General features: G+C 41.8%; 1 long non-coding RNA gene across 1 annotated transcript; it reads right to left on the reverse strand.

Annotated features, from left to right (window-relative positions):
• Window positions 1–288: 288 nt before the first annotated feature.
• On the reverse strand, window positions 289–24959 carry LOC116635395. Its single transcript, XR_004300162.1, has 4 exons — window positions 24901–24959; window positions 22993–23060; window positions 19819–19933; window positions 289–1874 (listed from the first exon to the last, which is right to left on the reverse strand). It is a non-coding gene; the product is annotated as an uncharacterized LOC116635395 (long non-coding RNA).
• Between the last annotated feature and the right edge of the window lie 1994 nt (window positions 24960–26953).

Raw genomic sequence — 26953 nt, forward strand, 5'->3', positions numbered from 1 at the left:
AATTATCAGAAAGTCCTCCCTGTTTCCGGATGTACACATTTCTGGAAAAATCAAGAAACAGAGGGTTGGGGCACCTGGGTGGCTCAGTCGGTTAAGCGACTGCCTTCAGCTCAGGTCGTGATCCTGGAGTCCCAGGATCGAGTCCCATATCAGGCTCCCTGCTCTGAGGGGAGTCTGCTTCTCCCTCTGACCCTCCCCCCTCTCATGCTCTCTCTCTCTCTCTCTCTCTCTCTCTTGTTCTCTCTAATAAATAAAATAAAATATTTAAAAAAAAAAAAGAAACAGAGGGTTAAGGAGGAGATGAGCTAAGCCCAGGGTGTGCACCCTTTCTGTGGCATCCCCCTCAGGTACTGTGGCTTTGGGTACTTTGTCTTTAACTGAGAGAGACAAGGATACCATTGTTGCTGCTTTCACCACAGTTCTGGGAACGGAGAATAGCCACGTTCTTTATTTTTATATCCCAGTATAATCTCTTTATTCAAGGCCTACATTTCAGAAGGTCTCAATTTGAAATGCGGTTCTTGGAAAACCCCGTCTAGTAACCAGGAAGCAGGCCGAGGGCGCATGGGAGTTTGAACCACGCTCACGTCGCTGTGTGATGCTCTGACCCGCGGCACCTGGCCAGTTGGCGTCCTCCTCAGCTGGAGGCCCACTCGGAGGCAGTGCCAGGGCTCTGGAGTGGTGGGGACTGGCAGACTCTAGAACCTGACCGACAGCAGGCCAACCCCAGCTCCATCACTTACTAATGTGACTTTGGGCCAGTTACTTAACTTCCCTGTGCCTCAGTTTCCTCCCTGTGAGATGGGGAAAACAATAGAACCTGCTTCATGGGGCCCTCGCGGGGGTTAAGTAAGTTAGTATGTACGGGGCTCGTAGAGCTTACATGTTAGGCATGTAGTAAGCACTGAGTGCGTGTTTACTATTATGATAACCAAGACTCCAGGGGAAATCCAGTTGAGGGCAGAATGGTCTCCTTTATCTGAATAGAAACCATGAAATACCAGCATTCAATATACTTAAATCTCGAGTCACCTAATTCCAGATCCTGAAGACCGGCTTCTAAAAAGGCACAATTCTTAGTAACACCGGAACCAACAAACAAAACAGAAGTAACACCACCACGTACAGGATTCCATGGAGCCATTTCAAGGCAAAAAAGGAACTGACCCAACGGGAAAAGGGTTGCGCCACTGCTGCCTTCGAGCACCTGCCTTTCTGGACTTGGGTGTGTATGCGTTTCAGAAAATGGCCCCATTAAGACAGACAGACTTTCTCCCCAGATTCCTGGGTTCAGAGAAACCCACAGTTCACCAAGGCAGTTTGCTCAACTCTAATTAGGAATCTGATTGCTGGTTGGCCTTGCACAAAGGACTTTTAATTAGGGCTGAGAACGCTTAGAAAAATCCACTTGGCAAGTCGACTCCCTCTCTCTATCTCTTTTTTAACATCTTGCCAAGATCATAAGGAAAGGGAGAGCTTAATTACAGTTGGTGTATATATCTTTAAGAAAAAAAATACATTAAGTGCTTTAAAATAGGCTCTCTTGGCTCTGTGATCACAAGGATTTTACTCACTTCTTATCCCTGATTGGTCTCATTCTCAGTTACAGATGAATCAGACACATTTTGAGCAGCTTTAAGATTTGCTTTTCATCCAAAGCCAAGTAGGCAAATGGCAGTGAATTCACAAGCTTTTCCAAATGATCTCATAGGTTCCTCTGGCTCCACTGTGGGGGCCGTTTGCACTCGGCAACGCTGTTATCTTAAACACCCCCGGCCTTCCTGGGTCCAAGGAGAGGCCACAGCATAGGACCCGGCTAGGCACTCCGCTTTCTCGAAGGCAAGCTTCAGTCCCTTAGTGTGTCCACGTGGCAGCTGTGAATTGGAAAAGGAGAATAAAATGAGCACACGAAGGACCCTGAGCCAGAAAGGTGGGCCTGGGGGAGGGTGGGGTGGACACCGAGCCTTGGAGGTGGAACCTGTCCTTAAATCCTTCCCTAGACCGTGGTCGTGTCTCAGGGCCTCACTCTCATTAAGTCTCCGCGCCTGAACACAGGTGACACACGCTCCCCTTCAGTCCTCATGAACCCAGCCCTGGCAGCCAGCGACTTTTTAATTATTTATATGAAAGATCTGATCGTACATGGAGTGGCTGAGCCCAGTGTAACAGGTGCTCCAGGCGACTCTGTGAAGCTCAGATCGGCCACTCAGATGCACAAGATTTTCCGACTGAAGTTTGCCTTTTACTGCTCCTTTAGTCTCTGCCTTTATTTCTCAAGTCTTTGTGCCTCGGTGCTAAGGATCCCTTTCATCTAATCTCAGGAACCCGAAGCTCTGCTATGGAATTACATTTCTTCACTTACTATTTATGTTTGATGCAAAAATAAGAAACCAGGTAGAAGCAGAAGACTCTGCCACTTATGTCTGAAAGGGATACGTCGATCATCCTGGAGCCCCATCCAGCTCTTTCACACGTTTTCAACGTGATGCTTCTGTGCAGACTCTTGAGTTTGGCTCGGTGGCACTGTGTTAAAATTCAGGCACATCCCTCTCTGGTGAGCTTGTGCAGCTTGTGGGTCACTAGGGATTTTAAAGTCATCTGCCTTTTGACCAAGACGATTGGTGAGGGGTGGCAGAGCCAAGCTGCTTTGAAATCGTTCCCACCGCCTGGGAATATATGACGGCTGCCTGAGTGCTTTTCCCACACAAGCACCTTGCTCAGGTCACTCTGTTCCGCAGTAGCAGCCGCAACAAACACACTTGATGATCTTATGGTGAAACGTCATTGGGCTGAAAACTCGTTAATATCACAGACAATATTGGAGGGAGAACGGCTTTCTAATTCAAGCCAGGTCAATTTCCAAGCTATTTGGCCGATTTCTCGCACCATATGTATGCCTCCCCCTTTACACTGTTTTTACCCTGTCTTGCGAGAGATCAGGCATCTATTGATCACCGTGATGTTCTACGGGCTATTAAAAATAATCAGGTTTATGTGTTACCTTCTTTCCCAACCGCCAAGACGCTCCCCAGAACTTAGCATGAGCTCTTCTGATGAGCTAGAGAGGGAAATATCATTATCCTTGTTTTACAGATGGAGAAATCTGAAGCACAGGGAGACTGTTTTGCCTAAGGTGAAAGTGTTGTTTTAATCCTAGACTTTTATTTTTATCTCTTCAAATTTCTTCCCGAGGGTGGTAATGAGCTCGGAGAATTCATCAGGACGAAACCTTGTCTGAAGACTTGTTTATAAAATTATTTCAATAAAATTCGCAATCAGATTGGCCGGGGTGGGCCTTCAAACCGAGTGGCTTCCCTAATGAGCACACTCATCAGGGCGGCACAATCTTGTTACCAGCCAGCTTCTCCCACACTTGTCAAGGCAGGGTGGGGGTCGGGGGTGGCTGGTGTAAGTTTATTAGTAATAAAGACCAAAGCCCTAGGAGCTTTTATACGAGAATCTGGTTTCTTTTTCATTTGTTTAATTATTTTAAAAGTTAGGTTGGAAAGTGTTTGTGGAGCAGCTCATAATGTGACTTCAGAGAGGGAAGGCTTGGCACATCCCATTCATTAGCTCTGAGGCTGCTTCACGTCGGACTTCCCTCAGTTAGGTGTTCTCTCCTAATTTCTCTTCCTGTGTTGGTGCTGTTTGCCCCTCTGATTCCAATCCGCCTCCCCTACTCACATCACACCTAAGTTACTTAGACAAAAGACGGAATCTTCAAAGTAAAAAGGAATCCAGAAGGAACCCAGGGCTTCTGATACTCAGGGACCTAGAAGCCACCATGCATGGGTATTGGTTGGCGGAGGGTGTCTTCCACATATGCGGTGTTTTGAAACATAGGTCCTCTGGTTCTTTACACTAGGACAGCGCCACTGAAGACAGGGAGCCAAACTTTGAACCATTGTGGGGGTAGGCTGTCAAAAGGCCCCTCACTGCCAGGTGGGAAAGTGCTTCTCAGTCCAAAAAATCCACCATTGTCCAAAATACATCTCATACCTACACACCAAGTTGACTCAGTTGCTCCTAGGCCTCCACTGAAATGGGAAGAAGGCAAAGTAAAGGAGGGCTTACGACTAACTGCCTTCCCTAATGGAAGCTCAGATTGTTAGACAGACCTTCTACTTCCCATTTGACAGCTGCACTTGGTGCAAATGGAGAGAAATGTAATTCATTTCCATTCACCTTTGTTATTTTTAGAACATTCATAGCTTTCCAATAAAATTTCTGATTGCAAATGATAAAGCAATAAACATTTATTGTCAAGAATTTAGATAAAACAAAGCAAAGAGGGGGCACCCGGGTGGCTCAGTCGGTTAAGTGTCTGCCTTTGGCTCAGGTCATGATCTCAGGGTCCTGGGATTGAGCCCTGTGTCTGGCTCCCTGCTCTGCGGGGAGTCTGCTTCTCCCTATGCCTCTCCCCACCACTTGTGCTCTCTCCCTCTCAAATAAATAAATAAAATCTTAAAAAAAAGTATTGGGAAGAAAATTACATCATCCATAATTACATCACCCAGATAGTAAGTGTGAACATTTGGCCTAGGCCCTACCAATCATAAATAGATGCTTCTTTTTTTCGTTTAAGATTAGCATAGAGTTTATGCCCCACTTTTCCTTTCCATTTGACATTATTTCTTGAACATTCTTCTATGTCCTTAAGTAGTCTTTGAAAATACGATTTTTATCAACCACATAAATTGCACTGTTTGGTGTACTATGATTTATGTGCCCATTTCCCTAATGGGGGCATCATTCCCTAATGGGGGCATCATTCCCTCCCTAATGGGGGCCCATTTCCCTAATGGGGGCATCATTCCCTAACCTTGGACATCAAGATTGTTCTAATTTTTAGTTACCATAAAAAAATTGTGTAATGCCCATCCCTTTATAGTACATTTCTTTATTTTTGGAAAGATAGATTCCTCAAATGAAACTAATAATTCAAAGCCTATTAACATTTTGAAAATTCTTAGTATCTGTTTTCAATTTGCTTTCTTTTTTAAAAAAATTTTTAAAGTTTTAATTTTACTTCCAATTAGCTAACATACAGTGTAATATTAGTTTCAGGTGTACAATATAGTGATTCCACACTTTCATACATCACCCAGTGCTCATCACAAGTGCCCTCCTTATACCCCATCACCTATTTCACCCATCCCCTTACCCACCTCCCCTCTGGTAACCACCAGTTTGTTCTCTATAATTAAGAGTCTGTTTCCTGATTTGTCCCTCTCTCATTTTTTCCCTTTGCTTGTTTCTTTTGTTTCTTAAATTCTACATATGAGTAAAAGCATATGGTATTTGTCTCTGACTGACTTATTTCACTTAGCATTATACTCTCTAGCTTCATCCATGTCATTGCAAATGGAAAGATTTCATTCTTTTTAATGGCTGAGCAATATTCTATTGTGTATATATACCACATCTTCTTTATCCATTCATCAGTCGATGGACACTTGGGCCATCTCCATAATTTGGCTATTGTAGATACTGCTGCTATAAACATCGGGGTGCATATATCCCTTCTAATTGGTATTTTTGTATTCTTTGGGTAAATATCCAGTAGTGTGGTTGCTGGATCATAGGGTAGCTCTATTTTGAACTTTTTGAGGAACTATGTTCCACAGCGGCTGCACCAGTTTGCATTCCCACCAACGGTGCACGAGGGTTCCTTTTTCTCCACATCCTCACCAACACTTATTGTTTCTTCTGTTGTTGATTTTAGCCATTCTGCCAGGTGTGAGGTGAGATCTCATTGTAGTTTTGATTTGCATTTCCTTCATGATCAGTGATGTTGAGCATCTTTTCATGTGTCTGTTGGCCATCTGCATGTCTTCTTTGGAGAAATGTCTGTTCTCTTCTGTCCATTTTTGACTGGATTATTTGTTTCTTGGGTGTTGAGTTTTATAAGTTCTTTATATATTTTGGATACTAACCATTTATCAGATACGTCATTTGCAAATATCTTCTCCCATTCCATAGGTTGCCTTCAAAAATTTGTTTTCTAAAAGGACTGTATCAATTATATCCTGATTGTTATGTATAACAGTACCCTTTGAACTGAATCTTTGCTACACTAATTTTTTAAAAAATCTTACCAGTTGGATAGATGTTTACATCTCTTAATGGCATATTGATATTAATTTGTACTTTTTGATAACTAGCTATTCTTAATAGCTTTATTGAAGTATAACTTACATACCATAAAATCTCCTTGTAAGTGCACAATTCAGAGATTCTTAGTAAATGTATAGAATTGTGTAACTATGACCAATTTTATTTTATTTTTTTTTAAATATTTTATTTATTTATTTGACAGAGAGATAGACAGAAGAGCACAAGCAGAGGGAGTGGCAGAGGGAGAGGGAGAGGGAGAGGGAGAAGCAGGCTCTGCACTTAGCAGGGAACCCGATGCGGGACTCGATCCCAGGACCCTGAGATCATGACCTGAGCCGAAGGCAGACGCTTAACCATCTGAGCCACCCAGGCGCCCAACTATGACCAATTTTAAACAATTTTAGGACATTTTCCAATTTTAGAACAGTCCCCATAATCGCCCCAAATTCCCTGAAGCCCATTTGTAGTCAATCCCTGTTCCCCTCCAGTCCTCAGGCAACCACTGATATGCTTTCTGTCTCTAGAGATTTGTCTTTTCAGGACATTTCATAGAAATGGAATTATATATAGTGCTTTGTGCCCAACTCTTCACTTACCGTACAGTTTTTTAGTTTTATCCACATTTTAGCATGTTATAATAGCATATTTTTAATTCATTTTTACTTAATATTTACTTCATTTTTACTGATGAATTCTGTAGTGTGGATGTATCACATTTGTTTATTTTTTCAACAGTTGGCGGACACTTGGGGCTCTTTTGAATAATGCTACTATAACATTTGCATACAAGTCATTGTGTGGATATATGTTTCATGTCTCTTGGCAGATTCTAGGAGTGAAATTGCTGGGTCCTCTAGTTTTTTAAATGTCCATCAAGTGATGAATAAATAAGCAAAATCAGATAGATCTCAAATTTTACTTATGTTCCTGAATGGTTTACAAAACACAGAAATCATGTTTTCAGAAACTTCTAAGGAATTCTTAGCTAAGCCGTCTGGACCTGAAGAGTTCTTGAAAGGAGCGTCTTGATAACTTTGTCAATTCCTTCTCAAGGTTATTGATTTTTTCATATGTATAATTTATTTAGTCAATTTTAGCAATTTCCCCCAGAAAATCTTCCATTTATCACTATTCTCACATGTATCAACATACCATATTATCTTACTCCATTTAAATCTTCTTTGTAATATGTTCATATCCCTTTTCCATTTCTAATATTATTTGTATGTATTTCCTCTGTTCCTGGATTTGAATAATGAAAAGTATTTCCACTTTGTTAGCCTTTAAAAGTATTTAAAGCACTTGTATTAATCCATTATGCTTTATCTTCTAATTTGTAAATTGTTATATTTATCTTTCTTATCTATTTCTGCTTGTTTGGATTTTCATCAAGTTGGACTTTCCTCATTTTTTAGTCATATACTTATTTTCATTATGTCTAGTTTACTAATGACAATGGTTAAGGCCTTCAACATACTCCTTTGTACTGATCTGGCCATATTCCACGAACAGTTATATATAATATTGTGATTTTCATTACTTTCTAAAAAGTTTGCAATTATGGTTTTGATTTTCTTTTTTATGAAATTTTAATAAAGGGTTTTTTAAATTTCTAAGTAATTGAAAGTTTAAATTTGTTTATTCTTATTTAAACTTGGGTATTTTTTTTCTAGTTTTGCTGTATTTTAGATAAAAGTTTTCTTTGTGGCCTTATATATTATTTGTTTTGCTCAGGGTTTCAAATAATAGCTTTTAGGAAGGTTTATTCTTTGTTGTTGGAGGAAAAATAATTTATTTTTTATTTTTTAATAATTATAGTACTTCAAACTTCAGCATGCTTTTTTCCTCTTTTTTGATTGTCAAAATTTAGGTCTCCTGAAGACAACTGTTTTTCTGTCCATTTCTCCTTCTGTCAATTTTTATTCTTTCTATTTAATGCTATGCTTTTATCACTGTGATATTTTCATTTGGTCTTGTATCTTATATCAACATAAAAATGCCAAAATGAATCTTTTTTCCTGAAGGCTGCTTTATGACAAATGCTACTTTGTTATTTTATTACTGTCATTCATGTTTTCATTTCATTTGCATCTGCTTGATAAAGATTTGGCCATGGTTTTATTCTTTTAACTGCTTAGAGTTAATTTTAACATTTATTGATATTTTTCCTAATTTCCAAGTGAATTCGTGTTCATGACAGAAATTCTGGCAACTATAGAAAAACACACACACACACAAAATCATCCACCATCCAGTAGCCGGAGTTTTCTCTTTTTTCTTTCCCTTCTTTTTAAATTTTCTTTGATATGTTCAAAGAAAGCCAGAAGAGCCTACACTGGGGCCTACAGGTCACGGGCCAATTAAACCAGAAACAGGATCATTTCACAGTCCAGAGCATGGGGAGACAAAGTTCTCAAGAAACTAGCTCTCGTTTCTGTTTCATTTCTTGAAATTCAAAAACAGCAAATCACACTCCTCTCTTGTCTACCGTGGGGCTGGGGAAATAAAATGATTAGATTGCCAGGGATTCAAAGCAAGAATGGCATGAATCTGCTGTGGTCAGAAGCCCAGGCATCTCCCTTGAGTCTGGACTTCAGAGAAGGTGATTCCAGTGACTGTCACTGAGAAGCAAAACCTTGGCTGCCCCAAAGGCCTGGGGCATGCGTCAGGCTGTGTGTGTGTGTGTGTGTATGTAGGGGATCACAGCAGTAGAGAGGGTTTGGCAGCAGCCCAGAGGTCCCACTGAGGCAAAGCAGATAGTCTACACAGCTGAGTCCATTTTCTTTAGGAGGTCAAGGAAACTGGTCTGAGAGCTGCCTCAAGTCAGGTTCTAGCTGAAAAGTCAGGTCCAAGAGCTTAAGCCAAAATGTATCCTCTGTCAAAGGGTCAGAAAATAGGCTCTCCAAGGAAGGGTTAAAAGGATCGAACCCTTTAACATAAAATAAGAAAAGATTAAGTGGCTGCTTAATTAATACCATCAAACAATGAGGATTTCTTTTTAAAGAGACTGATGAGTGGTTTTCCACTATCTATCGAAGACAGAAAGGGTGAAATGCAGTCTATTTAAAACAATGGAGAGATCGAGGAGTTTCTTAACCCCCAGATTTAACAACATGGGCCGGTCTTCAGCAGATTATAGAATTTTGATCCCCAGGGATCTTTGAAGAGAGAGAAATAGCCATCCAGAATGCAGGGCCAGGAACCATTGGAAAAGGACACAGGCCTCTGGGTGGGGCAGACCTGGGCTGGAATTCCAGCTCTGCACAATCCCCGAAAGATGACTTAACCTTTTTATTCTTAGTTTCCTTACCTGTAAAATGGGCATAATGATACCTGTATCACAGATTTTTGTTGGATTAAATCAAATGACAACCTATATAAATCTCCTAGCCCAGTACTTGGCACATAGTAGGTGCTCAACAAATGTCACTTCTTCCCCCTTTTCAACTGTCATTTGACAAGCAGTTAATCTTCCACATTCTTTGACCACTAAAGAGAATACTAATTTAATTCCACCCATTGAAGATTTATCGAGCACCTCCTTTATGTAAGGCGCTAGGGAGGATATTTGGTGTTTCTTAGCTTCCCAGCATCCATTCACCCTACCTTTGGTATGTCTCCAATTTTTATGTATGGGTCCATCCCACCTACCTGCCCTCTTGATGTGGTTTTGCTGGGGTTTACTAGGCGACACCTGACCTAGGCATTGCTAGTCAAAGCATCTTGAACAGCTCTGCCCAAAGTGATGGTTTAGGAAAGAGAACATGACCCAGTCAGAGCCAGTGAAACTCAAGGAGTTTTGCTTAAGCTCACTGGAGAGCCAGCCCTCTCTTCTCCCAAGAGCCTGGGAGGCTGGAGCTAGTGCAACCATTTAATCTCCTCAGGAGCCTGAGAATGAAAACGTGTAGAGGAGAGCTGAGTTTAGAAACAAGGAGAAGCCAGCGCAATCCCAGGACTTTCTATTTATGTGACCCAATAAATCCCACATTCTATGTAAGCCAGTTGAGTTTGGTTTTATGTTGCCAAAAGGATCCAAAGTGATATATGCTGTGTAGGACATGCAAAAAAAATAAGATCAAAAAACTTATAAATTATAAATAAGATGTTTACACAAGTAATAATGGGATAGGGCAAAGTATTTACTATATGCTATTTATCCAGGGCTTACCACATGCTGGACACTGCACAAGATTCTTTGCTTTGCACGTATTGTTTTGTTTAATCCTCAAACAGTTATTTTTATGGAACTAGTAGCATTTGACTTTGAACTTGAGAGATGGGTAGAAATTGGGCAGGCATGAGAGGAGGGTAAAGAGGGTAAGTGGAAAGAGGAACAAATGGAGACAGGAAAATGCAGGGACAGTTAGCAAGTGGCTGGCAGTCCCATTCACTGGGACCTGGAGGGCACAAGGACAGTAGTGGGACATAAGCCTGGAAAGACCCTTTGAGATCAATGCATTGAATTATAAGCACACTTTCCAAGGCAAAGAATTTGTGTTCTTTTTTTCTTTTTAAGATTTTATTTATTTATTTAACAGAGAGAGACACAGCGAGAGAGGGAACACAAGCAGGGGGAGTGGGAGAGGGAGAAGCAGGCTTCCCGTTGAACAGGGAGCCGATGTGGGGCTCGATCCCAGGACCCCGATATCATGACCTGAGCCGAAGGCAGATGCTCAACCAACAGAGCCACCCAGGTGTCCCTAGGGAAAATATTCTTATCATGCAGGAAAGTGAAAATAATTTCAGAGGTGAATATAGAAGGGGAAATAATTAATGTTTAAGTATTCATAATTTTTGCCCATCCCTAATTTTTTTTAAAGATTTTATTTATTTATTCGACAGAGAGAGAGAGATCACAAGCACGGGGAGCGGCAGAGGGAGAGGGAGAAGCAGGCTCCCCATTGAACGGAGAGCCCGATGTGGGGCTTGATCCCAGGACCCCAGGATCATGACCTGAGCCGAACTGACTGAGCCACCCAGGAGCCCTGCCCATCCCTAACTTTTATAGCATGACTCCTCCTTCTGGGTCAGCAGCCAGGTGCTCTTAATTGTGCAGAGCCTAGGTCGTGAGAAACACACAACAAAACTTTAAAAACCTGAAAGGGTAAGTTCGTCTACAGAAAGAAGGATTTGGGCGATGGGCAGGGAAGAGAGACAGCAAGCCTGAGTGTTGAAGCTTGAGGGTTGGAATCTGAAGAGAGAGGGAGAGTCTCTCAGAAAGCCGTTGCACTCCACGTGAGGGTGGCAGGGAAAGAGAGGGCTTTTCTAATGTCATGGTGTGTGCTTTCTTGAAAGAAAAAGCAAAGACTTAAGGCATATTTTTGTAACTGCTTTTTTCACTTCCAGGTTGCAGAAGCTGGAATTTACTATCATTAGGAGGAAGAGCTTGAGTTGGTGAGGACTGGCTGATGGTGGGGAAGAGGAAAAGCATTTTGTGTTCAGTTTGAAGGAAGACACAGGATGGATCTGCCCAGGGAATGTGCTGCAACCAGCCTACCTTAAGAAGAGCCGCCAAATAAAGAAAAAGAAAAGTGAGAATAAAAGGTGTGGATATGTCAAAACCCGCGATGGATTCCTCCGGAAGTTTAAGAATTTTCATCTGATCTAGCAATTCTATACCTCTAAAGTACAGACCCAAAAGATTAGAAAGAGGAACTCAAACACGTACTTGCACACTGGTGTTTGTAGCAGCATTATTCACAAATGGCAGAGAGTAGGAACGACCCAAATGACCATCAATGGACGAATGAACAAACCAAATGTGATATATACATACAACAGGATATTATTCGGTCTTAACAAGGAAGGAACTTCTGACACATGTTACAACACGGAAAAACCTTAAAAATACGCTAAGTGAAATCAGCCAGACACACCAGAGAAATAGCGTTATGATTCCACTTATACGAGGCACCTAAAACAGACAAATTCATAGAGAAAGAAAGCCTAACAGAGGTTACCAGGGCCTGAAGGGGAGGGGATGAGAAGGTGTTATTCAATGGGTAGAGTTTCTGTTTGGGATGATGAAAAAGTTCTAGAAATGGATAACAGTGATGGTTGCACAACATTGTGAATATATTTAATGCCACTGAACTGTACACTTAAAAATTATTAAAATGGCAACGTTTGTGTTATGTGTGTTTCACCTCCATTTTTAACAAGCCACATGTGATGTAAGGTTTCAACCCTAGACTAAGGAGTGGGCATTTGCCTTCTGTCCCCAGACACAAGTCTTGATCAGAAGGGAGGATTATCAAAATTCTGTTCTAAGAAGGCTAATCAATAGCCATGAGGTAGAGAAGCTTGGCCCAATGCCAAGCCCCGGTCTAGGGTGAGAACTCTCAAACCAGTGAGGAGGTGGTAACTCTATGAGCTAGACAACGGGAGGATCGGGGATTTTGTGATTATTTGATGGGGAGAGAGGCTTTGGGAGAGCTAGGCAGTTTTCATGATTTCAGCTCTTTCTGCCTTACAAAGTATTTGCTACAGTGGTTGGTTTCTATTTTTTAATAAGCCAAGAATTTCCTTCCTAATATTACCTAAGTTTACTTTTCTCAACTGCTGCCATAAATAGAGCTCATCAACCACGAAGTCTTTAGAAAATTGTCAAACTCAGCCAATAAATAGTACTCAACCATATGGAAAAAAGTGGGCAATCATGACTCAGGCAAAGTGACTATGTTTTTCTGAATGGAAAAAAAAAAATTCCTCAATTTGATTTTAACCAAGAATGTTACTGAATGAAACTCAGATCTGTAAATCATTTTTTCATTCCTATAATGTTTCCTATTGCATAACTATATGCTTTGATAAAGAGACATGTCAAACTTTTAGCTGATCGATATCAAAGCCACTTTGCAGCCTGTTTTTCAGGATCTCCTTTCACTTTTTATGTTTCCATAACCCTGCTATTCCAATAATATTTTTATTTCAATTTATTTTCATTCTTCACACAAAATCCAAAACAAAGTAGACACTTATGTAAAAACCTGAATTCCATGGTTTGCTGCTCCCTGAGATACAGCTTAGGTGTGTTTTATTATCCAAGGGGCCCTGATACCTCTTAACCACAAATGAAGTTAAAGCAACTGTCCTGTTTACCCCACTTGCCCACCCAGCATCACACACTAGCAGAGCAGAGCCTTCAGATACTGGGACAAGAGGGAGGTACGTTTAATAATGAGGAGAAGGTCTGACATGACCAGGTGGGTACTGAAGACATCAGCCTGGTGGGTGCTGCAGTGGGAGGCTCTGAGCAGCCCCCAGAAACAGAAAGACAGAGAAGAGAGGATGGGGGTGTTGGAACTGGTATGAAGCATGAAGCTTGCCAAAAACCACCTTGGCCTTCATCAGCCCGGGTGTTACAGGCATAAGGGAAATCCTAGCTGTGCTGAAGCAGAGATCAATCTGACAGCTGGAGACAGGTGATCTTCCTCTCCAAAGCATCTACTCACATCCACGGATCTACATGGAACTTTCAAGAAAAACGCTTGAACCTTGTCCATTTCAGGTATATACAGATATATTCATTCCACAAATATTTACCGAGTGCTTCCTACTGTGCCAGACACTACGCAAAATCCCTGGGCTAGAGCTGTGACGAGTCCTGCACCCCAGGTGCTTACAGCCTTAATGGAGGAGAGACCACAATAGATAGAATAACACATAAACAAGATAGTTAACGATTGTGATAGCTACAACGAAGGAAAGAATGAGAGTGAGGAAGTAAGTAGAAACTGAGGAAGGTTGCTTCAGAGAGGGTGTTCAAGGATGTCCTAGGAAGGGGGTAACATCTGAGCTTAATCATCAAGGAGGAGACAGGGCCAGCCAGCCTCCCCTTGGGGAGTTGGAGGGAGCATCCCAGAGGAACTCAAGCGCAAGGCCTGGGAGCACGTGTTCATGACAGAGAACTGAAGGTGGAATGGCTGGAGGTGTTGACCATGACATAACACGGTTTGCTGAGCTGGCAGGAGCTAGATCTTGCAGGGCCGGTAGACCATGAGGGTGGTTGGAAGCCACTGAAGAGTCTTAAACAGGAGAATGACATGATTTTACTTATGTTTTTACAAGTTCACTCTGGCTGCTGGGAGGAGAATAGAGGCGAAAGTGGAAGTAGATTACTTAGGAAGTCACAATGATAACGCAGATAAGTGATGACAGCAGCTTAGACCAGGGAAGTGGTCCTCGGAGTGGGGTCCCTGGACCAGCAGCAGCAGTATCACCTGGCAACTTGTTAGAAATGCAAATTCTCAGGCCCTAGCCGCCCCACTGAATCAGAATAGGTTGGCCTATTTATTATGCTCTGGACATGCATTATGTGTCCCACCCTTCCCTCCTCTGCCCCAGTCTAGAATCCTCTCCTCTTCCCTTTCTCTCCAAATCCTTCCCATCCCTCAAGACTCACTTCTCTCCCCACCTCTCTTGAAAAATCCTCTTTGAACCTCCCAATGCACAATGATTTCTCCCTCCTCTAAATCTTTAAAACCCCTAATGTCTATGCCAGTCATCTGATACTCATCAGGCACTGCCTGGTATGACTTGTTTCTTCTTCTTGGGCTTGTATGCTGGCTTAGATGAGAGGTCAATAGAGGAGATTTTTGGAGACAGAGATGGTGCAGCTCTAGGAAACGGAGAGAGAGGCTTAGCTCTAATGGCCTTCTAGTTCTCAGGTCCAGTCTTCTGCCAAGCAGGGTCTGGTTGTGTGTCTGACCCATGAGATCCTCCTTTAACATTTCTGTAAATTGGGGCTAGCCTGAGTGGCTTTCTGTTTTTTGCCTTCAAAGGAACTTCGACTAGAGAAGAGGCAGCACAGGCTGATAATAATTCTCACCCTCCATTCTTTATATTAATCCCAGGCTCCGACAGGGTCCTGGCCTTTCCCTTCTCCTAGTGCTGTCACAGCAAAGCGTGACTACTGAATTCCGAGCATGGAAAACCAAGAATCAATTGCTCAAATGCTGTCAAAAAGTGACATTCAAGTTTGAGTGACAATGATGTCTTTGGTCCTGTCCTTATCCACTTTTCTATTTTTGGTTCTGCTCCTGCTCTCTGCAATTACAATGCTTAGTGCTTAAGCAGTTGCCAGGAGTTATTTAACAAGTACTTCGCCCTTCTTTGAAGATGATGCTTTGATCCTGAGCTTACATCCTTCTCTCGGTGACAGAGACTTCAGAATGTGCCATTTCACAAAACACCACGTCTCTTTTGGTGTTTTTTTTGAATGATGGGCTTGGGCCCATTGATTGATCCTCGAAACTGGAGCCTGTCAGAAAGAAATTTCCCCAAACCCCAGTGTCTTCAGCAAGTCACTCTCCATCTATAAAATGGGGCTCATCTGGCCAAACTTTCTCAAGGATGCCAAGAAATAAATCAATATAATGGATGGAAAGTGCTTTGTAAATAAATCCCAAATAGTATTATTATTCTAATTGCCAGTGCCCGTTCATCTTCAGATATATGAATCAAGGTATAAGTTCATGTACAAAGGACAACTACCCAGCACTCAGAGCTGGGTGGGGATGCAGAGGGTTACTCTGGGTCTTCTAAATGATGGCTATCTGGTGGGTGTGCTATAACGGCAACTCACGCATGTATACATATTTCTTTAATATGTGAATTTTTTTACATTAAGCGCAAATTATATCTCCCATTGGAAACCTATGTGTGAATTAGGGATCAATCAAGGTTGGAAAAAAATGGGGAGGCAGGCATCAGGGAAAGAGTTTAAGCAAATTAGAAAAATATCACCCTTATCCAAAGAACTTAATGAAAGTTTGTATGAATCTTTCTCCAAAGTGTACCTTCATCCTTCATTCTTCAGCATCCAGAATATGTTGCCGGGGGTTACAGATCAAGTCTCCCAGAAACAGACTGGGGTGCAGGAAGTTTATTGGGGAGCACTTTAGGAACCCCATCTGTGGGAGAGCGAAGCAAGCTGGACTGAGCAGGAAGAGAAGCTGGATGGCATTCAGTCACAACAAAAGCCTCAGCGGACCCCACACAGGCATTCTTAAACTGGGATGACCCGGCAGAATTGTCCCAAGTGAAGCCAAGAGGCAGGACCTTTGTATCCCCACCTGTCAGTCATCAGACTCAGGCTGCCCCCAGGAAGGGGGGAAAACAGCTCTTCATCCAAAGGCAATTTCGGGGAGGGGTTACTGGGCTGCAGGCAGTCAACCGTCACCCCCAGCAGCTTGGGTGAATGAGTGTCCCAGTCCTGAAGGAGGGGAAGGAAAGTGTCCATCTGACCAGGTCAGAGCTACCATTATGGTTTGGGGTTTTTTTTATGTGTCAATGAAATAAATGACTAATAAGTCATTCCATGAAGAAAAGGTGCTTTTCACATCAGTGTTCCTGTCGTTCCAATAGCTCGCGGTAGGGACAGGAACATAGCCAAAATAAACTGGTATCTTACTAACAGGACCAACAGGAGAAACTGTGGTCAGCTGCAGGAAAGTGCCAGACACTACCCAGCACCGCGACCCAAGCCCAACAACACACTATACCACTGACTCCTGAAACCACAGACCTGAATCCCCTGTCACAGTCATTTAATTCCCAAAGTGAGGTCTCTGCCTGAGCCCAGAGGAAAGGATTATTTTTTTTTTTTCAAGCTTGCCATCACCCTTAATGCATATACCTAGAACTGATGGCACTATTATTTCAAAAAGGCTTATGGCTATTAAACTGAAATTAAAAGGATTATCAGAAACAACTTGGAGAATTAAAAGATCAAAAATACCATCTAGAATATGTGCAATTTCCCCCATTTAAGTGATAAGATGTGCTAAAACTTACCTACACACAGTTTTGCAAGATGAAATCCTTCCAGGTTTTCCTCAAACATTTCTAGATATTTATTCCTTAGAACATTTTTATAAAACTTAACTGAAATACATTGCAAAATATCTTGTTTTTTATCAAAGCTGTGTTTTTCTTACAAGTTCAAAGGAAGGGCATTATCTCTCACCTGATGAAATGTACAAGCGGCAGCTCTATGGTCTCTGTCCTGTCTTGCTGATTACCTTAGCTCAGAAATTTATCAGTTCAAGAAGATGTATTTACTTCCTGGTTAATTTAAAGATCGTATTCTATGATTTCAGTCTACCCATAATGGACAATGTGTCCAGGCTATTATCTCAGGAGAATCACCATTTAAGTTCCTCCTGGATGCTCAATTCTTCTTTGTCCATTTGCTAGGATTTTTATCTTCAACTAGGAAAAAAATGTACATTGTCCTACATTAATAATTTGGCAGATTATAAACAACCATTGTTCCTTTCTTTTTTTGATGTTCTTCAGATTTTTTAAATGACTATAACAAGTACTTTGGGTGTCCCTGACCCTTTCCAACTTATCACTGTCATAATGTACCTAATTGATAGACAAATAAGTATTTATTTTATGCCTGGGTATGAAACCAGTCTCTATCGGTACTCGGTATGGATAGATTCTCACCAGCATGAGAGGCTATATAAATTACTGGCTAATAGGCATGCATTCTTCAGCTAGATTGCCTGGCTACAGATCACACCTCTGTCACTTAGCTCTAGAAAAATCACAACTTCTCCATGCCTCAGCTTCCCCATTTATAAAATGAGAATATCTACTCATAGGGTTACTGTTAGAATTATTTCAATTAAAAGCAGTGCCTAACACATAAGTGATAGATATATATATATATACACACGCATATGCTAGTACTATTATTGTTATACTATTTTTACAAAAAACCCAACAATACACATTTAAAATTGTTACCGCTTATACAGCTAAATTATGTCATTTTTAAAAATAACAGCACAAAATTCATTCTGGCTTAATCATTCTCTTCTGTTATAAATGAGATCATGCTCTATATGTCACATCCATAGGCGCCAAAAACATGATACCCAAGGTAGTTAAAATATCCATTCATTTATTCCATGGCACATCTCTGAGCAAAGCATTGAACTGGGTGCTAGTACTCCAGGTACCATTAGGACGTGGGTCCTGCCCTCGGAGCACTATTCCTCCCAAAGGTCCACAAACACTGGCCCTTCATGGAGGTGGACAGTGGCCTTTCCAGTACATCATCTTATCTCATATTTATTCTCAAGCAATCATTGTTAGCGGATGCCCTTATACCCTGAGCATGAAGCTTCCTTTCAGGTAACTGAAAGTTTAAGAAGGATATATATTGCACATTAGAAAGTGAAAGGAGTTTCCAAAGAAAGGAGTTAGCAGATGCGATAGTATTTTTCTACAAAATCATTGTGATCTCCCTACCAATATCTATTTCTAGGCAAGTGCTATATTAATATACCACTTTCCGCACATCTACCACTAAAGAGAACTGACAGAGCTAGTCTTTTTCCCTTTCCCTGTCATTCCTTGGATAACATGGTTTGCTTCACAAAATTACTTGTTTAGTTTGATGGCTCACTAGTGTCACCAATAAAGTTTACTGGGTATATTACTAATTAAGTCACATGCATTAATTGTATGCTTACTGTGGGATGCTACACAATACGTAGGAAATTTTAAAATACCAAAAAAGGTATTAACCAAATTTTAAAATTAAAAAAAATACAAAAGTCATGAGAGCATATTTGAATTAACCAGGGAAAACTTTAAAGAGGTGAATGTGAAGCCAGAAAAATTACCTACGTGGACTAGTGATAGCAGAGAAGGGGCGGTGGTATCCAACAAGGCACAGAGGAAGGAATTAGAAAATCTGTGCTGTGGTCTCCCTGTGATAAACACACCCCACACACCTCTACTTTCCCAAAACTCATGTTTGTCTGAGGGCAGAGATAAACTGGTCAATGAACTTGACAGATGTTTGTAGACTCTCGGTCAGCCACGTGGCTGAACAGGATACCCCAACTTCTGTGATCCCAGGTGAGGATGACCTTCTTAAGTTTCTCTAGGTGACTGAAGTTGGACATCAGGGATCCCTGTGAACCCCAGTGGAGCTCTACCCATCAGAGGAGAGTTTTGGGTCCTGGAAATCATCTGCCATTGGCCACTGAGTAGTCGATGGTGATTCCCTACACTCTTATTGCCTGGGGAATGTTTCCTAACACAAATACAGAAAGTATTTTCAAGGCTGCCCAATTCAGAAATCTGATCCAAGTAGCTCCTGAGGGGCATTAAAACTGCCCTCCTGTGGCCACAGTATGAGAAAGAACCCAGACACCAGAGAAACCACACACTGAGAGGACCCAGGTTAGGAAAGCAGAGAGCCAAACATCCTGCTCCAGTGCTCACCATTAGCAAAGACCAAGGACTCTCTGGTAGCAATGAAGGGAGTCAAGAAGCAAATGTCCAAAAGGACAGGCAGACAAGCCAAGGAGAAGAACGACATGGACACATCTGAATATTGGACAGGACCAGCGAGGCTTCCAGCAATTTCTGTGTGACGAGAGACTAAAGCCTGACATTGAAATCCACACCTTTGTTCAATCTTAGGACAGAGAGCAAGGTCAAGCTTTTTTAACAGATTCTTTGGTCTTCATAAAACTTCTACTTTAAACATCTTTCTACGGTATCGTTATTTATACATACCTGGACCTAGTGGTCACTACCTTTAGAGTTAAGTTGCCAGGATCTGGAGTAAAGCAAACAAAACAGGAATGCCCTCTCCCTTTCTCCACCCTTAGGAACTGTCCTAAGAGAATTACTTGTGTTACAGTGTGCCACATCACACGGGGCACATACCTGGAGATGAATCATGTCCCTCTTCAAGGTGGTCTGGGTGAGCCTTTCAAGGACATTCTGTGCAGCTGAAACTTCTCTAATCCTAAACTGTGGATCCAGTGCCATGCCAGCCAATCTGGTGTGGGAAGACGGAGAAATCCACTTACCTTGATATTCTCCAGCTTTTCTAACTTGAACTTGATTCGTTCATTCATTCATTCATTCATTTGTTCGTTCATTCAACTGGCTCATATATAGCACTCACTAAGGGCCCAGGACTGCTCTAAGCACTTTATGGATTAACCCATTTAATCTACCCCACACACCATCAGTTGGGTGGCTTCTGCACCCCTCCCCCTCTACACAGAAACCATCCCTTGCCCTTCAGGTGTGTCTACTTCTTTATTTGTTTATGCCTTTTATGCGATCATGTGTAATGCTCTTATTTATGTGTTTGTGTCATTCTGAGCTGGATTACTGGCTTTAATAGGCAAGAACTCGACGCTGACACTTAGCCAAATGCTATGACTTGTAGAGACTTTGACGTTTCTCGCCTCCCTGGCAAACTGTGGAGGAGGGTGCCACTCGCTGATGTTGTAGCTTCCTCTTAGGAGCTTACCCTTCAGGCTTCCTGAGGAAAAAACAGCTTGCTCCCCCTTCCTCTTTTGGGGGTATCTGTCTATACATGTACTGTATACCGCATGAACTGAGGCTTCCGTGCCCCACCCCCACTCAGGTATCTCCGCATTGCTGGGTATCCCTGGAAAGACATCATTTTTCCTGCCAAATTGCAAGACTCTGTGTCTGAGGGCCAGAGCCCTAGCAATTTCCTTCCACACCCAGGCCTGGCTCTGTCACACTTGGCCCGACCATGGCAGTGAGACTCTTTATGGAGTGCTTAGTGCAGCACTCTGGCAATTAGGGGCTTGACAAATGCTTTTTCATGATGCTGAAGCTGAGGATCAGAGGAACAAAATTTTCCCTGGAACAAAGGGGCATATTGTGTATGAATTCACCTTTTATGATGGCTGTCTGGCCACTGGACCCCTGTGTGCCCAGCATGCAGGGAAGCAACACCATGAACATGGACACAGGACTGGGCATGCAGAGACTGGGGCCATGGCGCCAAGCCCTTTAGCACCAGAATGTCTCTACTGCACACAGAAACAAGAAGACCCTAAATTAATAACTAAGTTAGGGAAATATGAACTGACACAAAGAATTTGGAACTCACAAACTGGCATGAGAAAAAACCCATAGATTCCAAGCTCAATAGCAAGTATATATTAAAAAACACTAATTAGCAGGCAAAATGCAGGTTCATGAAACAAAGCTCTAAAGAAAGTGAAGAAGGATGGAGAGTGGGGGGCGCTGGGGCGGGGGAAACAATTTCCCTAGTGAGAATGATGAGAGAATGCTTGCTCAAGGGCAAATTTTATGGAAAATCATGATCCAGTGCTAACAGAGGGAGAAACCTTTCCAAAGAGTTAATGGAGCAGTTAGAGAAATTCAGGTTCAGTAAATCATGAGGACTGGGAGTATTGATCTGAACATTCTGGTGGGTGAAAATATGAAGCTGAGCTGCTGACCAAACTATATAATAGAACAGCTCTTCAAAAGTGGCTGGGGATTTTAGTTGCTGAGTTGATGCTGGAGTCTTGCCCACTGAGCTCTCCCTCCCAAGAATTTCTCTTAAGAAATTCTGCCCACTCTAACCCGGAGGTTAGTTGCCTCTCCCACTCACATAACTGCACCTCTCATCTCTGATGATCCCAAATCCACAACCTCCAGCCCAACCTCTCATCTGATCTCTGGTGGGTATTTCCAGATCTCTCCACGACAGGGCTACTCAAGCAACCTGCAATCATAGCTACTTAGACACTCATCACCTCAATGCCCTCACAGCCATAACCAATGAGAAAACAAAACAAAGCAAGCAAACTCACCACAAAACCATCCAAATTGTGTTCCCTGCCCTCCAGCCTTGAACACCTGGGGACACCTGCGATTCCTCCCATGTCTTCAGCTCCTCTACCCAATTTGCCAATAATAACAGCATTTAACCTTGGCCAGTTATTCAACTTTCTCTAATTCTGTTTCCTCATCTGGAGAATGCGAATAATAAAAATTGACATGAGGACTGAAGAAGGCCATGTATGTCAAGTGTCAGAATGACACTTGGTTCCACATGAGCTGTCATTTTTACCAGTACTGGCGTTACGTTAAAATATTTCTTCACCTCCTTCCACTGTAGGCTCCAGCAGCATCACACTGAGGCCTTTATTGCCTCAGCCCTACAATAGAATCCCAAACATTTAGAGCTAGCAGACTCCTAAGGGAAATGAAATACTCAATCTAGGGTATTTTCACTTCTCTACACTGGCTCCTCTCAGCCTTGTGAATGCCATAGCTCTCGCCCTGCTCTTCTCCAGGGCCAGTGTCTCCCTTTCTAAATACTCGGTCTACATCAGCCCCTGTTCAAGAACCTACTGTGGTTCCCCAGGGTATGGCTATCCCCAGGGAGGGTGAGCCCCAGGCAACTGTATTTTGCAGGTACATCTGTGTATCGGCAATTTTACTAGAAAATGAACCCATGTGAGGTATAGTGATTTACTGATGAAGATTTGGAATAATGGGTATTTATTTATTGCCCAATGTGAATGTTCTTATCTTCTTCATCCCCTGTGAATGAGCGTTACCCCAAATCAGCATGTCAGCACCACTCTACAGGTCCAGTGTCATGCAATATTACAAAAGAAATAACTTGCCGGCCAGTGTCAGTGGGAATGTATGCTGACCAAGCTGCTCTCTTGAATTAGGCCCCACTTTGGCTCTAAAACAGTACATAAGTATGAGTTCCAGAACTCCTCTAAATATCTGGTCAACCTTACAGGCTGGATAGAGAGTAGCAGCGAAGGACTTCAAGGAACGGCATCCAAATCACAAGGACTTGTGAGGTGTAGGGATCCAAGACAGGGTTCTTGCCCATGGCTAAGAGCAGTACTGTCTCATCAGGTGGTTAATAGATTGAGATGCTCTGGAAGAGTACCTCAGAGCCACTTTTCTTAGCTTTATGAAGATGTCTGGCCAATTGCATTATATGTTAAATAACTAGGAACTTGGACGCATTAAAAATTAATAGAAAATTGTATGAATAATGAATCTGTGGCAGTGTATAAAATGATCATACATTACCTCCAGTTAGACAATGAATCCTTGAAATGGTATGAGCTATGTGACCTGACAGTCTTTTCACTGGTGGCCTGAGGAGAACAGGAACAAAGGAGAGAGTAAATAAAATCTGGGTGAAGGACATTCAGCTATCCAAGTTACTTTTGCTTATAAAGCAATGTGCCCAAGTGTCTACCCGACCCCTTCTTTCTCAGAGACTTGCCACACACAGCCCTGAGCCCCTGAGCCTAAATTGCAGGTGGTGAGGCTGATCCCAGCCTCCTAGGATTAACAGACCCCTTAGGATGCAAGCAAAGTAGGTTTGGTCAGCCATCCTGGAGCCAGGCCGGCCAGGGCTGTGATTGTGGGAACTGCATTGATCTGGTCTGGGCCACAGAGGGTCAGGTATAGGAAGAACCTAAAATAAGGCAGTGTCTACCAACCTCCCACCTCTACCCCTAACCGCCCCCCTCCCCAAGACTGCTTTGGGACCTCCAAAGAGAAATATTATAATCCATGTCCATCTCCAGCCTCATGAGGTCATTTTCCAAAGGTTAAAGGCTTCATAGTTTCCCGTGTCTCCTCATTCTGCCAGTATCCAATTACTAGGTTCTCTCTTACTCTCTCTCTTTCACACACACACACACACACGCACGCACGCACGCACACACACACACGTGCACACACAGAGCGTTGGCACATTCTGGCTTGCAGAGTTTTAGATAATATGTTGGCTCAACAAGAGAAAAAAAATGAGCATTTCCTGGCAAATTAAAGACAAGCAGAGCCTGGTAACACAGGTGATGGGGCGGACAGTTACAAAGTCTGCCTCCCCACACTGCTTCTTTGATGCAATTCTTTTTGTGCCCTAAAGGAATTTCATGGTAATGAAATCTGTACTCAAAAATCAAGCCTTCCTAACTAGAGATACCTTGGGACTATTTGCTCTCTGCAGGGTAGCCGTGTGCGGCATGACGCTGTTTCTGAGTGTGCATGGGAGACAGTGGGTGGGGGGGAAGGGGGATGTTGCTATCAATGTATGATCTGAGCCTACTTTGAAAGCCGATCCCAAGGGGTAAAATAAGATATGGAACTAATTTGATGAGACACTAAAATCTTCTGACCTGTCTTATCTAACAGAATTCTGGTGCTTGTTTTTCATTATAAAGATCTGGGGTAATAACTTTATTTAGTGCTTGCATTTTTTCCCCCTGGATTTCTAGTGGAAAGTCAAAGACACTGATTTACAAACAGAGGTTTCTTAAGTACTATTTTTAGAACAATGCTGTATACCAGATTTATAAGGGGGTTAGGGGGGAGAAACTACAGTCACTTTTGAGCAAAGTAGCATTTCACTGCATAATAATGAAGTACTAATTGCTCTTTGTCATCACTTTTTATGCAAATTGCCCCTGGAGCATTTGCCCAACATGCATTTTACATTTTAACAAAGAAAGTGGAGTCTTGATAAACAAGAATCGTATACCCAAGCAAAAATAAAAATATCAGCTATAAAATAAAACTGCTTAAGGTGCATTCTCTAAGGATATAAATTTTTCTATTATATCTTCCCCATTATTAGATCTATTTGACCAGTAAGATTCCTTTGAATCTAAAATAACAGTTTATGTGTTAGGCAAAAAAAAAAATAAGTTTGTATGCCAAACATGCACATTTTACTCATCCTACAATTTACAGTGGAAGTTAGATGTGAACTCATGTACCCAGCAGAATTTAAATAGATCAGGTCAAAAATCCAGATTGGCAAAGGAATCAAATTGTGTCAAGGCATTTTTCAAAGGCGCAAATCTCACTATTTCAGAGGTTTCAGTTATTCTAATGGATTCCCATTTTCATAGAGACAGTCATCAGCATTATCAAAAAAGAAACATGATTTGCGTATCATAAATAGGTACAGAGTTTGAAACATACCTTCAGGACGTGTGTGTTCAAAATCTGGTCTGGAGAGTGTTACTGGTTGCTATCATACTAACACCAGGCAATAGGGGGAAAAAAGAGAAATGTGATTTATAAGTTTTCTGGGACCTTCAGAGAAATCTAAAATTCAAACCTGGCCTTCCAGGTCATTATGAAGATATATTTGTGGAGGAAAGAGGATAGAACATATTTTATTTAACAGTCTGTTAGCTTGATCTATACCATTTAAATATTTAAACATATGGTACGTGGGCCTCCATTTGTACTCTTGCCCCAGGCCCCACAAATGTTAGGGGAAGGTCTGCTTCTAAGAGCCACTCCCCCGCTTCCAACTCACAAGCTTCAATCCAATCTGTACATGTTCATTCTAAAAATGGAATGCAATTGGCTTTAAAGGCAGCTGATCTTGAGGGCCATAACCTATGCTATTCAGTAAATCCACACTTTGCAAATAGAAAAATACAGTGTGTGACAAGGTGCTATTTATGGAGCAATAGATGATTTCTTCCCAAATGCAGAGAAATGGACTGTTGCCTTATTAAATGACCATTGTAGAGTGTTATTTCCAAAGTAGGATAATTCCTGGAATAATAATTATTATACTGTGAAGCCTATTTAATTCTAGACTTCAAAGCCGTTTACAGTCCTAAAGTTATTAGTCCACAGTCCCTTCTTCTGAGCTGGATCCATAAGGTGTTATCCATTCACTTTTATAAGCACGCACGCTCAGACCCAGAAGAGTATTGCCTGCGGTCCTTGAATGAGTCAAGGAGCAAGTGGAGTGAGGAATCCTCACTCATAGGCCCAGATTCCCTCCATTAGACCACCTGATTATGAGATGAAATACTGGTAAACATGAGCTTCTGTGCCCAGGAAATGCACTGTGAAGGGCATAATGAATTACTTATGCTATGTAGTGTATGTATAAATCATATTAAAACATGCTGAATAGTACATTATCATGCTTCTATTTTGCATTACAAAAGTAACTAATGTAAGCTGCAAAGTGTACGTTTAATCCATTATTCATTTCCAAAAGTAGTCAGACCACTATTCAAGTACAATAAAAGGCTACCAGTATAAGCAAACCTGCTTTTCAATTTATGAAGATGAAACAGCAAGATTTTAAAATCAATTTTAAATTAGGCAAGCTGTATTTATCAAAACACATCAAATCTATGCATTCCTAGCTCAGAGGGAGAAATTATTAGGAACCCTAATTTTCCCGCCAAAAGATTATATTTCTTAAGTCTGGACTCAATATAATTACTTTTACTATGTGTGATTCTCTGATATTATTTGTTTTACTTTACTTTTAATGTTTACAGCAGATCAAAAGCTATTTTTAGTTTTCTTTCTCATTTAGGTTGAGTTATCTACATTCTGGTTTTCCACAGCACTACCTGGGGAAACAAATTTTCCCCAGCATACAAGCAAACAATTTGGATGGACTTATCAGCCCTGAGCACCCCATCTGAAGTACTCCTCAAAGGTCCTTCTAGTTAGCGTTCAATATCCAGAAGCCGTAAAAGAAAAGATTGATACAAATTGATACAAAATCAACAGTAGCATAAGATACAAGTGACAAACTAAGAAAATGTTTGCAATCTAAATCATAGTGGGTCAAGCCCTTTAATGTTTAGTGAGTCTTAACAAATTGAGAAAAGTCCAAAAGCCCAATAGAAACTGAACAAATGATGTGAACATAAAATTCACAGAGAGAGCAATACAAATGGTTCTTACAACATACAAAAAGATGTGCAGGGGTGCCTGGCTGCCTCTGTTGGTGGAGTGTGTGACTCTTGATCTCAGCGCTGTGAGTTCAAGCCCCACATTGGGTGCAGAGATTACTTAAAAAATGAAATCTTGAGGGGCGCCTGGGTGGCTCAGTCAGTTAAGTAACCGACTCTGATCTCAGGGTTGTAGGATCGAGCCCTGTGTCGGGATCCATGCTGGGCAAGGGGCCTGCTTAAGATTCTCTCTCTCCCTCCCTCTCCCTCTCTAATGAAAAAAAAAAAAAAAGTTAAAAAACATAATAATAAAATAA

This window comes from Phoca vitulina, unplaced genomic scaffold (assembly GCF_004348235.1).
Source record: "Phoca vitulina isolate PV1807 unplaced genomic scaffold, GSC_HSeal_1.0 scaffold11, whole genome shotgun sequence".
Lineage (NCBI taxonomy): Eukaryota > Metazoa > Chordata > Mammalia > Carnivora > Phocidae > Phoca > Phoca vitulina.